General features: G+C 39.6%; 1 protein-coding gene across 8 annotated transcripts in view; it reads right to left on the bottom strand.

The window, feature by feature from the left end:
• Positions 1 to 12,110, bottom strand: part of LOC143269255 (disks large homolog 5-like) — a 126,341-nt gene that overhangs the window by 92,061 nt on the left and 22,170 nt on the right. For 6 of the 8 annotated variants that reach the window (XM_076554327.1, XM_076554329.1, XM_076554318.1 and 3 more), the window contains one exon: positions 3,225 to 3,322. The gene's annotated coding sequence lies outside the window, so the exon portion shown is untranslated. Of the gene's footprint in view, positions 1 to 2,597; positions 2,732 to 3,224; positions 3,323 to 7,929; positions 8,088 to 12,110 lie in introns of those variants that run through there. The other 2 variants (XM_076554319.1, XM_076554320.1) reach the window with 2 other exon arrangements.

A 12,110-nucleotide genomic window follows, 5' to 3' on the forward strand; every position in this document is an offset into this window, starting at 1 on the left:
AGTGGCCTGTGATTCACAACAATAATAATGTGAGCAGGAATCAATTTCTGGTAAGTCATTGCAGACATTCTTTGTGGGAAGACCTGATCGTACATCAGTGAGTGGACATGACAAGGAGCTTTCTTGAAAGGGATCACTAAGGCATGGTTCATTGTTCCAGGAGTTTTCAAGGTAGAAGACAAATGACATTTTGAGAAGTGTTTCCATAGCAAGGACCAAAGGAGCACCCTCATAGTGCATGCCATGAATGACATACAGGAGGGGACACCATGCCCACACTGCATAAGAGGACCCATGAAGATCTGCACAACCCTCATGTGCCTAACAAGGCAGCCTCACATCAATGGAGGACCATCCTCTGCTGTTATATTAACTGCCTGTGATATGCCTTCATGGGAGCAGATCACAGAAGGAAGGAAAGGCAGCAGGGACCTTGTTGGGACTCTATTTTGGTATCTTTACTGAGAAGCAACAATTTTCCACATGAGCTCATGGTGCCTCTTTACCATGATCACAGTCACCCATGCAGCAGCAAGGACTCTCCCAAGCACCACTGACTCCTCCCTACTTCACCTTTCTATTTGTGTAATATGTAGTTTATTTCATCTGGAGTCTGTGCTGTGTGTGTTGGTGTCTGTGCCCTTTTCCCTTGGAAAGAGCCAATGTTCCTCAGAATATACATGAGATATAAGAGAAGGGCTGTAGATACAGTCCTCTATCAATATCTACATATCATTTTTTTTTTCAGAAAGGCTGAGCATAATCCAAGGCTAATTACAAATTACAAAGTAGCTTCAGACAAACCTGGACTCAAATGTATCCACTGCTTCAAACCTAAAGAGAAACAGGTACTACACAGTCCCAGAATATCAATGTAAGCAGGCTGACCTAAGCTTAGATGACTAGCAATAGTGGAGAGAGTGTCTGAACTGTCTTAGTCCAGTAAACAGATTGGTGAATACCCTGTCATCATAGAGCCTTCATCCAGTAACTGATGGAAGCAGATCCAGAGATCCACTGCAGAACACCAGGCCAAACTCTGGGAGTCCAGTCAAAGAGAGAGAAGAGGATTCTATGAGTAAGGAGGCATCAAGATCATGATAGGGAAATCTACAGAGACAACCAAATCAAACTAGAGGGGACTCATGAACTTTAGACCAACAGCTATGGAGCCTCTGTGGGACTGGACTAGGCCCTCTGCATAATCAAGACAGTTGTTTAGCTTGATCTGCTTAAGGAGCCCTCTGGCAGTAGTATCAGGATCCATCCCTGGTGCACAGGCTGGTTTTTGGAGCTCACTACCTATGGTGGTACACCTTGCAGAGCCATGATGCAGAGGGAGGGGCTTGGACCTGCCTCTACTAATGGACCAGTCTCTGCTGACTCCCCATGAGAGGTCTTACCTTGTTGGAGGAGGGAGTACGGGGAGGGTTGAAAGGGGAAATGCTGGAAAAGCAGGAGGAGGGAAGAGAGGGGTATCTGTGCTTGTTATAAAAATTAAAAAAATTCTTAATGAAAAAAAGAGAGAAAAATATATGTATGAGAGAAGCAGTACATTATGGCCAATTCACTGGGCATGATGGAGCTGTGCTTACAGAAGAGATGAAAATTAAATGGTAGCTTCATCGGGGACTTCAGGACCTGTGTGTGGCTCTCCAGCCATTGCAGAGCCCAATGGAAGAAAGTGATCTTGTGGAAACAATTAACAGTTTAAGGAAAGGGTGAAGTGTTGTATAACAATTTTCCTTATTATGACATGATATTCTTTACTGTTATTTTTGAGATTATAATCACATTATTTTCTCTTTTCATTCATCCTTCTAAACCTTCCCTATACTCTTCCTTGCTGTTTCTCATTTATGACCTGCCTTTTCATAAATTGCTGTTATAAGCTTGTGTGTGTGTGTGTGTGTGTGTGTGTGTGTGTGTGTGTGTATGTATGCATGTAGTTATATATTCCTAAATGTAAACCAAGCATTCTGTATAGCTAGAATATATGTTTTCAGGACTGACCATTTGATATTGAGTATCCAACTAGTGTGCTCTTCCCTGGGTAGAGCTATTTCCTTAAGTCTCAGAAAGTTCTATGGAGGTTCATAATACCCAGCAATTAAACTATGGCTGGGAAAGCTGAAACTTACAGGATTAACAAGGCCCTTCCACTCCCAAGGTTAAATAGGTGGTAACTAAGGAGAACTGAAGAAATGAGACACTCTGTCTCATTCAGCTGCAAACAAGTCATGCAGACACATTCAGAATTCAAGTCTTCATGAGTCACCCATTCTAATGTGAGACTTTGTGATGCCACACATTACAGATATTCATATTCTTATAATTATTTCCATGCCTATTCTCTTGTATTAACCTCAATAAACGCACTAATTTGAGGGAATAGGAATTAAACAGTCTTCCCTGGGAGGCAGACAGATAAAGGGGAACTGATAAGTAATACAAAAAGCCAACTTCTGGCTTCCTTTTTATTTTCCGTACTGAGACAAAGGCTTAGTAAGCTTTGTCTTCCACCAGCAGACTGCCTCTTCCAGCTGTCTGGTTCAGGACAGATAGGTATGTTCACAGTCAGTCCCGAACATGGTCACCTGAAGCTGCAGGTGATCACAGCTCTTGTGAGTGAGCAACGGCTTATGTCATGTCCAAAAGACAGCATGTCACAGCAGTTCCCCTCATGCTCAGACAGGACACTCAGGGCCCATTTCCACGACGTTTCCTATGTCTAACAGAAGTGGTTAATCTACAGGTTCCATTTAGCAATGAGCATTCATGGTCACTTCAACATTCTAATGTTATGAAGCTGTGCATTCACTGATGCCTGCTACCGAAAGAAGGACCTCTGACCAAGACTGAGAGCTGAAGAGATCTAGATGTAGAAACAGAAATATTTACAAAGCAGTTGCTATTACACAAAGTAACAATAGTAGCATCATCTTAAGGGTTATGACCTGTCAAGCCAGTGACTTTTGACCAGGTACACAGTACTAGGTATTAATTCCTTCCTATAGTGCAGGCCTCACGAGATCAGAAGGAAGCTAATTAAACAGTGACTCCCATGTCACTATTGCACCAGTGATTTTCTCATATTCTGTAGGCCACCAATTCAATTATATTTGCTTATGCTGAAATAAAAAGTCATAAGTTCATAAGATCCTATTTGTGGATTTTTGGTCTCATTTACTATTGGATGAGAGTCCTACTCAGAAATCCCTTACCTGTTCTTGGAAGTGGGAGTATTTTCTCCACTGTGACCTTTGACAATTTCAGGGTATCAGGTCTTATTTTGACATCTATGATGCATTTGGTGCAGAGCCTGTGTACAGTAGAAGATAAAGAGCAGAGTTTCATTTTCTGCATGCTGAAAACAATTTTTCATAATGACCATATCTGAGACAGTATCTCAAATGCCAACATATATGTGAGATACAAATATATGTGCAAAGTTATACTAGGTACTCACAAGTGCATTCTGCTTACCAAGTGGACCACTTTGAGGGAACCAGCCATGCAGTAATATGAGGTCAAGCTCTGACCACTCAGAGTAAGGAAGGCATGGCAATCACTTGCATTAAAATAAATTTGCAGCAGGACTTATAGCCTGGCTCAAACACTACAGATTATGTGGTCATTTTCTTGGGCCCCCAAACCCATTCTCACACTAGTAAAATAAAAACAACATAAATACAGAAGAGGACAAATGATCCTTTGGTGATGAATAATATTTAGATTGCCCCATAATTCCAGCTTTAAGTGTCTTTTTAATGATTACAATTTTCACCAAATCTAATTGTTTAATGCTGCACCGGAAGTGTAAAAAAGAGCATATATGCTGTGTTTATTATAAAATAAAACATGCTGGGTACTGTGGATGCTATAATGATGGTTATGAATGAAAATTTAACATAGACATACCAGCTGTGTCACTCCTGGTTGTGCCTGCTTCTAAAAGTGAACTCACTATACTGGATCATGTATATGTGTGTATGTGAGTTTGTGTATAATTTTTATCATTGTGCTACCTACAACACAGATGATTTATGGAATGAGCTTAGAAGACCACCAATATACTAATGGATAAACAAAGTATGATATACATAAATAATGCAAGATAATTCAATAAAGAAAGAAAACCTATAGAAAAAATTAATTATATAATTATCAAGAAAAATGCTGCAACTATGTATCATCAAAATTAAAAAAATAGACAGGTCTCCAAAATACAAATATCCCATATGGATCTAGAAAAAATATCAAAGTAGGAGGAAAATTTTTGAGGAAGCGTGAGGGCACATATTTTAGATGGAGGGAGTATATCAGGGTAGTGAGGGGATGTATGTGAGCAAATTAGTGACTTTGTATAATTAATATGTACAGAATAACAAGATTAATTTTAGAAGTAACAAAACAAAAAAGAATTACTTATATGCATAAGGGCTTATAGATTTTAATAAAACTAAACAAAATGACTACATTTTTACTATCCTCTAAACTTCTCTTAAAATGTTTGAATGATGGGGCTAGAGTTGGCCTCACAGAAAAACACACACTGTACTCTTTCAAAGAACCTGAGTTCAGTTTCCATCACCCATCACAGTGATTCATAATCAAACACCAATGTCCCTAGTTCCAGGAAATCTGGAGCCTCTCCTTATCTCTGTGGGAACTGCTCTCCTATGCACATACCTCCCCCTATAAACACATATGTGGAATTTTAAAAGTATTCTCTCCAAATTTCCCTATTGAGTTTTCTGGAACCAGAGAGGCAGAGAGGGTTGCGTGGATGCTGTACATGACGTCAGTTCATTCTCACACTCTCAGTTGTAAGAATAAAGGAGCGTAATTAATAAATTATAAGTACTATAAGGTCATTCTGGAACCCAGAATCCTAAAAGATTTACACCAGTATATAAAATTATTGGACCACGTAAGAAATCTGAGTTGTATAAAGTTGATGCAAATAAATCTGCATAAAAATTAAACATTATAGCTTGGCAGTGGTGGTGCATGCCTTTAGTGCCAGCACTCGGGAGGCAGAGCCAGGCGGATCTCTGTGAGTTCAAGGCCAGCCTGGTCTACAAACTGAGTTTTAGGACAGCCAGGACCACACAGAGAAACCCAGTCTCAAAAAAACTAAAAAAAGAATTTGTCGTGCAGTGGTGGCACAAGCCTTTAATCCCAGCACTTTGGAGGCAGAGGCATGTGGATCTCTGTGAGTTGGAGGCCAGTCTGGTCTACAGAGCGAGATCCAGGGAAGACTCAAAGCTACAAAAAGAAACACTGTTTCAAAAAAAAAAAAAAGTAATGCATATCCCTGCCCTTCCACCTTTCAAGTGAAGATGCAGAGGATTGAAAAGGGTTAAAAAAAATTTAAATATTATAAGGGCTTTCTTGGCATTTCATTACTTCTAGTCAATGAAAGTTACAGTGTGCTTAAATTCCATCACCATATTGTCATACATCATGTTTATTTAATTAAGAAGGATTACAAAACCTTTGAAGTCCACCATAACAAAAGACAGAAATTTTGGCATCAATAATCTGTAAACTATAAACTATTATTTGGTCTGGCTGACACAACACACAATGGATGAGCTCCAGAGGTCTGGCAGCTTCTGACATAAGTCACCAAGGAAGGAGCTCTGAGTTTAGTAGCCCATGGGCCTTCAGTGCCTGAAAAATAGCTATTAATTTTTTTAAAAAGACGTCTGAATAACAAACTAGGTGAGGGGATAAATAGAATAAAAACCCAAAAGCAGACACAGAAAGACATTTTGGACAGAACCCATGAAGTTAAAACTATCAAAATAGAAGACTCAAACTAACCATGTAATTGCATTAAACATACAAGTCTAGATGGGAGAAATTGCCAGACTAGATAAACAACCACAAAGGATTTCACTCTATGATGAATAGAAAACAAATGTATGGGCAGAGTGTCAGAGTAAGGAGGCAGGAAAAGGCAGAGTTCTTTAAAATGTCCTAGTACCCATGTTACCACCAAAGTAAACTGCTGAACAAAAAGTTTAACTAGGGAAAGTATCTATTTTGAATAACACAAATATTATAATATACATGTGTGTGGTGAAAAGGGATAAATTTTCCAGGCAGACAGAACACTCTACTTAAAAAGAATTTAACTACGAATCCTCCAACCTGGTTGAGAAAGTGGATGGAAACTGACAAATCCACAATTAAAGTTGGAGATGGGAGTTGACAGAACAAAAGGAGGGAAAGTCCAACGCCTTTACTTGCAAATGTTCATTGTGTAAAGCGATGTTGGTCAGGTTCAAGTCCCGTGGCTTCAGTACACCATCAATACTAGACCTGAATGATACACAGCAGCTCCTAATGCCACTAAGATGATGGAGAGATGATGGAGAGGTGGGAAAGATGAGGGTCGGGGGAGTGAAGTGCTTTACTTTTTCTTCTTTTTAATTATTGTTTATTTTGTCTCATTTATATTCCCCTTTTCTTTCCTTTGTGGGGGGACTCTAAAAGAGTGAGAGGCAGATATGGAGTGACTGGGAGATGGGTAGGATTGGGGTACATGGTATGAAATTCCCAAAGAATCAATAAAAAAAGAAAAATGCATAGGTTAAAAAAAATAAAATTTCACTTTCTACCATTTGTTAACATGAACTAAACAATAAGAATTCAAATGAATGAGGTTTTTGACTTTTAAAAAATATGAACATATGGAGTAATTCAGGGCAATTTTGACATAGGAACAAAAGTTCCTATCTAAAAAGGGTTAAAGATGATGCATTTAGAACAGAAAATTCCATTTTACTCTTGATATATCCACAGGATAAGATTGGGTAATAAGAAAAAATTAAAATTATAATTAAGTTCTTGTACTATAAAAAGAGAAAACAAGAAAGAAGCAGGCAAGGAGAACATGAACACTGCTGTCAATCAATTTCACCTAACAGACATTTACAGAATACCTCCTCAAACGACAGCTTAAGACAACATTTCCAGAACACACAAGTCACTTTTAAACACACTCCATGTTACAAGATACTAAACAGGTTTAAATAAACATAAAAGAGCCGATATAAAGTGATGTGTGCAATGTGACAACAGGGAAATTAAAATATAAGTTAATAGCAGAATAGTATCTTATTATCACCAATAAACGAAAATTAAACATTTCATTCTTAAAATAATCAATAGATTAAAAGAGAAAGTCATAGTAAGAGTAAAAGTATCAAAGTGGAAATAAAAGATAACAAAATTTATGGAATAAAGCTAAACCATAATTAGAAAAAAACTAAAACATTAAATGATTTTATATGAATGTGAATACATTTGGATTTTGTGATCTCACTCTGTAGCATAGCCACAGTGTAGAGCTCTGTGTGGAGCCCAGTCTGTTCTCCAACTAATGGAATCCTGTTTCCCAAGGGCTTTGAATATAGGTATGAAATACTTAACACCTGACTTAAGTAATTTATAATCTGTGACATAAATTTTATATAAATACTAAAAAGAAAGTAAGAAGCCCCTAATCAATTTTTAAAATTCAATAAATTGAAAATAAATATGACAAGAAGTAAGAGAAAGATACCTATCTACATAACACTGATAAATCTCTAGGCACACTAGCGAAGAAAAATGAAAGAATACAAGTTACTCACATAAGGAATGAGAAAATGGATATCGCTGATCCCACAGGCACTAAGATGCAGTAAAGAAATACAGAAAAGATTAATCCTATAGCAATTTGGATGAAAGCCTATAATCATTCTTTCAGAACTGCATCCTGCCATCCTGGATCTTCACAGCAGGCATCGCGGCCTCAGGAGAACTGGGCTGTGAGGAGTCTCCAGGCTCTGAGAAGACTGCCCCAGCCTTCACTAGACCTGGCCTAAGAGGAGACTGCTGCCAAGAAGGCCTTTGCCTTCATCTCAGCCTCACCAGACCCGGGGCTGTGAGGAAGTCCAGACTCTGAGGAGATGGTGGTCTCCCACCCGTGTGGTCCACCCCTCAGAGACCCTGAGCCTGGCCACGCTGGCCTGGGACAGCCTTCACCAGAATGAACTCCACAGACCTCCTCCACAAAGGTTCAGCAGCTCCTCAGCAGTTCCTTCACCTCCTCAAGTCTGAGCATGCTCAATGCACCAGGCCGGAAGAACAAGGTGGAATGGGAGAGGTTTAGAGTCTCTGTCCGGATGCTCATTGGGCCAGAATGCTTCAGGGATGGGCTTAAGCCTCACATGCCATTTATGATTGGATGTGTTGCATGTGGCTCTATTTGGAGGCTGGCCTTTACTGGTGGGATGTGGCTTTGGTGGGAATGGTCTGCAGTGTCTCAAGAGACAAAGGTTGTGGAGCCTCTCAACACTGGGGGTCTGCACATCGCAGGCTTCCAGCTCAGCACAGGACAAGTGGGTGCTCAGGCCTCCATGGTCTGCTCATAAGTTACAGAGGGAGGCCTTGTGGCCAGACCTGCACACCTACCATCCCACAGTTCTTGTTCTGTCTCACCTTGCCTCATCTTATCTGACCTAGCCTCACATCCTCTTACCTGGAGCAGAAGACCCATTTGGCCATCTGGGAGGCCACCAGATAGGGCTGCTTTATTGGAAACAGGAGAAAATTAAAATGACAACCAGAGAGTCACTTTCACAAAATCACACAGCTGCTTGTATGTGACAGGGACCCTAGTCAAGTCAATTCCACAGATGGCTAGATTAGAGTTGACTTCTATTCCGCAGAAGTGGCTGTGTTTAGTCCCAGTGAGGAAGTGGTATCTAACAATGTTGACATTATATCAGGTCATCAGCTTGGCGTTCCTGTGACTCAGCATGGAAAGGGAGCTTGCATCAGTCGGACTACGCTCTTATCATTCACCTCTCCAAGTGATTTGGTAAATTTTCGGCATGTCAAATGACTTAGTGGCTCATGGCTGAGAAATGACAAAAGCATAAGTCTGAGTGATTTCATGATCTTTAAGATGAGAGCTGTCATGCAGAAGGGAAAGGAGGAAAACAGTTTGTGTCCAGGGAAACAGATTTTGTTTTAGTGTCACTGTGGGGCTTCTCAAGTTGTGCCTCCTTCCATCAGGGTCACTTTGGGGAATGCAAGTGTTGTCGAATCAGTTGGCAAGATAGAGAAATATTTGGGGGCTGGAGATAATGTTGAAAGGAGGCAGAAAGTTCCACCTTCATCAAAGTATCTCATCCAGAGCTTTGTTCTTGCCAACTTCCACTCAATATTGGTAGGACCGTGTGAAAGACACAAGTGCAAGGTTTGAGACAGGAAACTGGAAAATAGAACTATGTTACATTTTGAGCTCTGCAGATGCTTCTAGAGAGAGCAACCTGGCAGTAGCTATATAAACTCCAATTTCATATACCTTATACAAGCAAATACATAGATCTCACCTCCCAGTTTGAGAAATACATTTTATCAGGGAATAGTGGTGCATGTTTCTAAACCTAGCAACTTGGGAAGCTGAGGCAGGAGGATCATGAATCTGAGACTGGCCCTAGAGAGTACCCTTCAGCTTTAAAAAATATAAAATTATTATATTCAACATAAATGGTCTTTTTCTATTTGTTAATAAAATAAGTATGCCTACATTAAAGAGACTTTATTGTTTTCTTATTTCTATTTATAATTTAATTCAATATTGAATGAGATACTATTATCAGTCAAATGTTATGAATCCATATTATCAAAGATAAGTTATGAGACACTAAAACAATTATTCTCCAAAGAAATTTGCTAGACAGTCTATTTCTGAGTTCATAATATTACATTCCAAATTCATTAGAACACCAGGTTTTGAGTTTTTTCTGCTGGATGTCTTTTTAGCTTGGTTTGATTGCCTATTTGCTATGGCATTTATTTTTTCAGGATTGGAATTATAATAGACACTATTAACATAATGTGCTAGATGTATGTACACAGTTTCTTTATTGCTGCAAGCCACAAAAATATACAAAGTAGGATTTCACCTGATTATGACAAAGTTAACACCTGCAAGAAGCCAAAGGCCTTCCAGAGGTCAAGCTTAGGCTCAGGGAGCCTTGGTGATATTTGGCTTTTGATTATCAGTTGTTTTCTGCTATGAGTTTCTTGTGTGCTATTGTAGATTTTCTATCATTTGTGGGCACCATTGCCCCTCTACTAAAGGAATATTTAGATAACCTTCTGTGCTGACAGCTATGCACAGCCAGAACCCTAGTTCAAGCCTCCCTGTAATTATCGTAATTGGCAGCATCTGGCCAGGTCCATCCCCAGATGGAGGAAAGTAGCTTATAAGAGATACCTCTGTACTCTCTAAGAACAGACTTAAGTGTCCAGACTACCTGTTTGAGAAGACCTGGTGGATGTGCCAATTAAGCTTAACTACCTCCTTTCCCAAATCCTACCTATCTCCCTTTTACTGTCACCAGAGGCATCTAGCTGTACACAGGTTGCCTAGCGACCAAGCACACTTTCCCTAACCCTCCAGAAAAAACAGTTGTTAACTTGAATAGATAAAAACCACAGGAAAAAAGAAGACAGTTTTATTTTCTCCCATTGACCTAGCAACTTTTAGAGTCTTAACATTTTCCACCAATCACGTTTAAGACTATAGTGGAGCACATAAAATTTCTCTTCTTAAATATTACCTGAATTTAGCCTTTAGTTAATTCATTTCCCCATTAGTCAATTCCCTTTTGGGTTGCAAATGATAATTAAGTATTACTGCCTCTCTAAGTGATTCTTCTCATCCCTCCATTTGACCCTGGAAGCCTAGCTTTGCTCTGCCAAGGGATTACTGCTTGTAAGTGTATATTTACTGGGACTTCCAGGACACAGAGGGGACGGAGAAGAGAAAAGAGAATGGAAGAACTAGATGGGTAAGAGCTTGAGAGGAACAAACTGAGATGGGGAAGAACTAGATTGAAGGGCTAGAAGAGAGTACTAGAGGAACGAGATGGAAGAGCCAGATGGGAAAGAACAAGATGAGGAAGAAACAGATGAGAGAAGATGAGATGGGAGAGGAGATGGTATGGGAAAAACCAGATGAATGAGAACCTACAAGGAACAGAACTAAGATGAAGAACTAAGATGAAGATAGAACCTAGAGGGGACAGCAGATAAATGTAGAGAGAAATCAGGCAAGAAAGGAGCTAAAATGAGAGCAGAATATAAGCTGTGTAGAGAGAGAACTGACCCAGAATAATAAAGTGTATGGACTAAGGAGTTTCATGTACATAGATTCATTTCTTTTCATCAAGGATTAATTATCAGCTGGTTGTAGATTCTTCCCAAACCCTGGGAGGGGACCATCGAGGGGCTGGACCTCCTTAGTCCCTGATACTTCATATGAGACTTTTAAAGGATTTGAATTTGGATTTTTAGGATATTAGAATATAGGACATCTAAAAGAGGATTGTATTATACTGTGAACTAAATATGAGGCTTGAGGGATAAAAGATTATATTGTATTTACAATTTAATTTGAATATCATTTTCTAAATATATCCTTTTTTTCTTCCTTTTTTTTTGTTTCCTTGCTGTGATGTGTGTATGTTTATGTCTGCATAAGCATATGGATTTTAAGGTGGCCAGTGAGCAATGGTGGAATGTGAAGATTGGTTTTAATGTCAATTTGCCACAAATTAGAATTGCCTCAGTAGGGAACCGAACTAAAAACTTGACCTGGTTGCCTTAATTTATGTGGAAAGAACCCACCCCATAAGTGTGGGTGAAACCTTCTGTTAGCAGCCTAGATTAAAAAGGGCAGAGTAGGATGCAGGCTGTTAACCTTGTGCCTGCCTGGCCGTTCCTCTTGCCCATGAATTGATTTAACCTGCTGCTGCTGCAGAGGATTGCTCTGCTGATACCAGAAACATCTTTGCAGTATCTGTCCATTGACTAGAGACTATCACCTCTCCAGGAAACTTCTAAAGTTCTAGTACCACATTCAGACTGCTCAGGTAGACAGATTCATGCTCTGAGCAACCACTGGGTTGTGGGTCTCTCCGATGTGAGACAGCCACTGTGGGACTACTCTATCTGCTGAGGTGCCCAGCATCAACTTACCAGAATCTCAGGCTTTCAGATAACTATTGTTACTATTCTAACATAACCTGATTTGA

The sequence above is a fragment of the Peromyscus maniculatus genome, chromosome 18 (assembly GCF_049852395.1).
Source record: "Peromyscus maniculatus bairdii isolate BWxNUB_F1_BW_parent chromosome 18, HU_Pman_BW_mat_3.1, whole genome shotgun sequence".
NCBI lineage: Eukaryota > Metazoa > Chordata > Mammalia > Rodentia > Cricetidae > Peromyscus > Peromyscus maniculatus.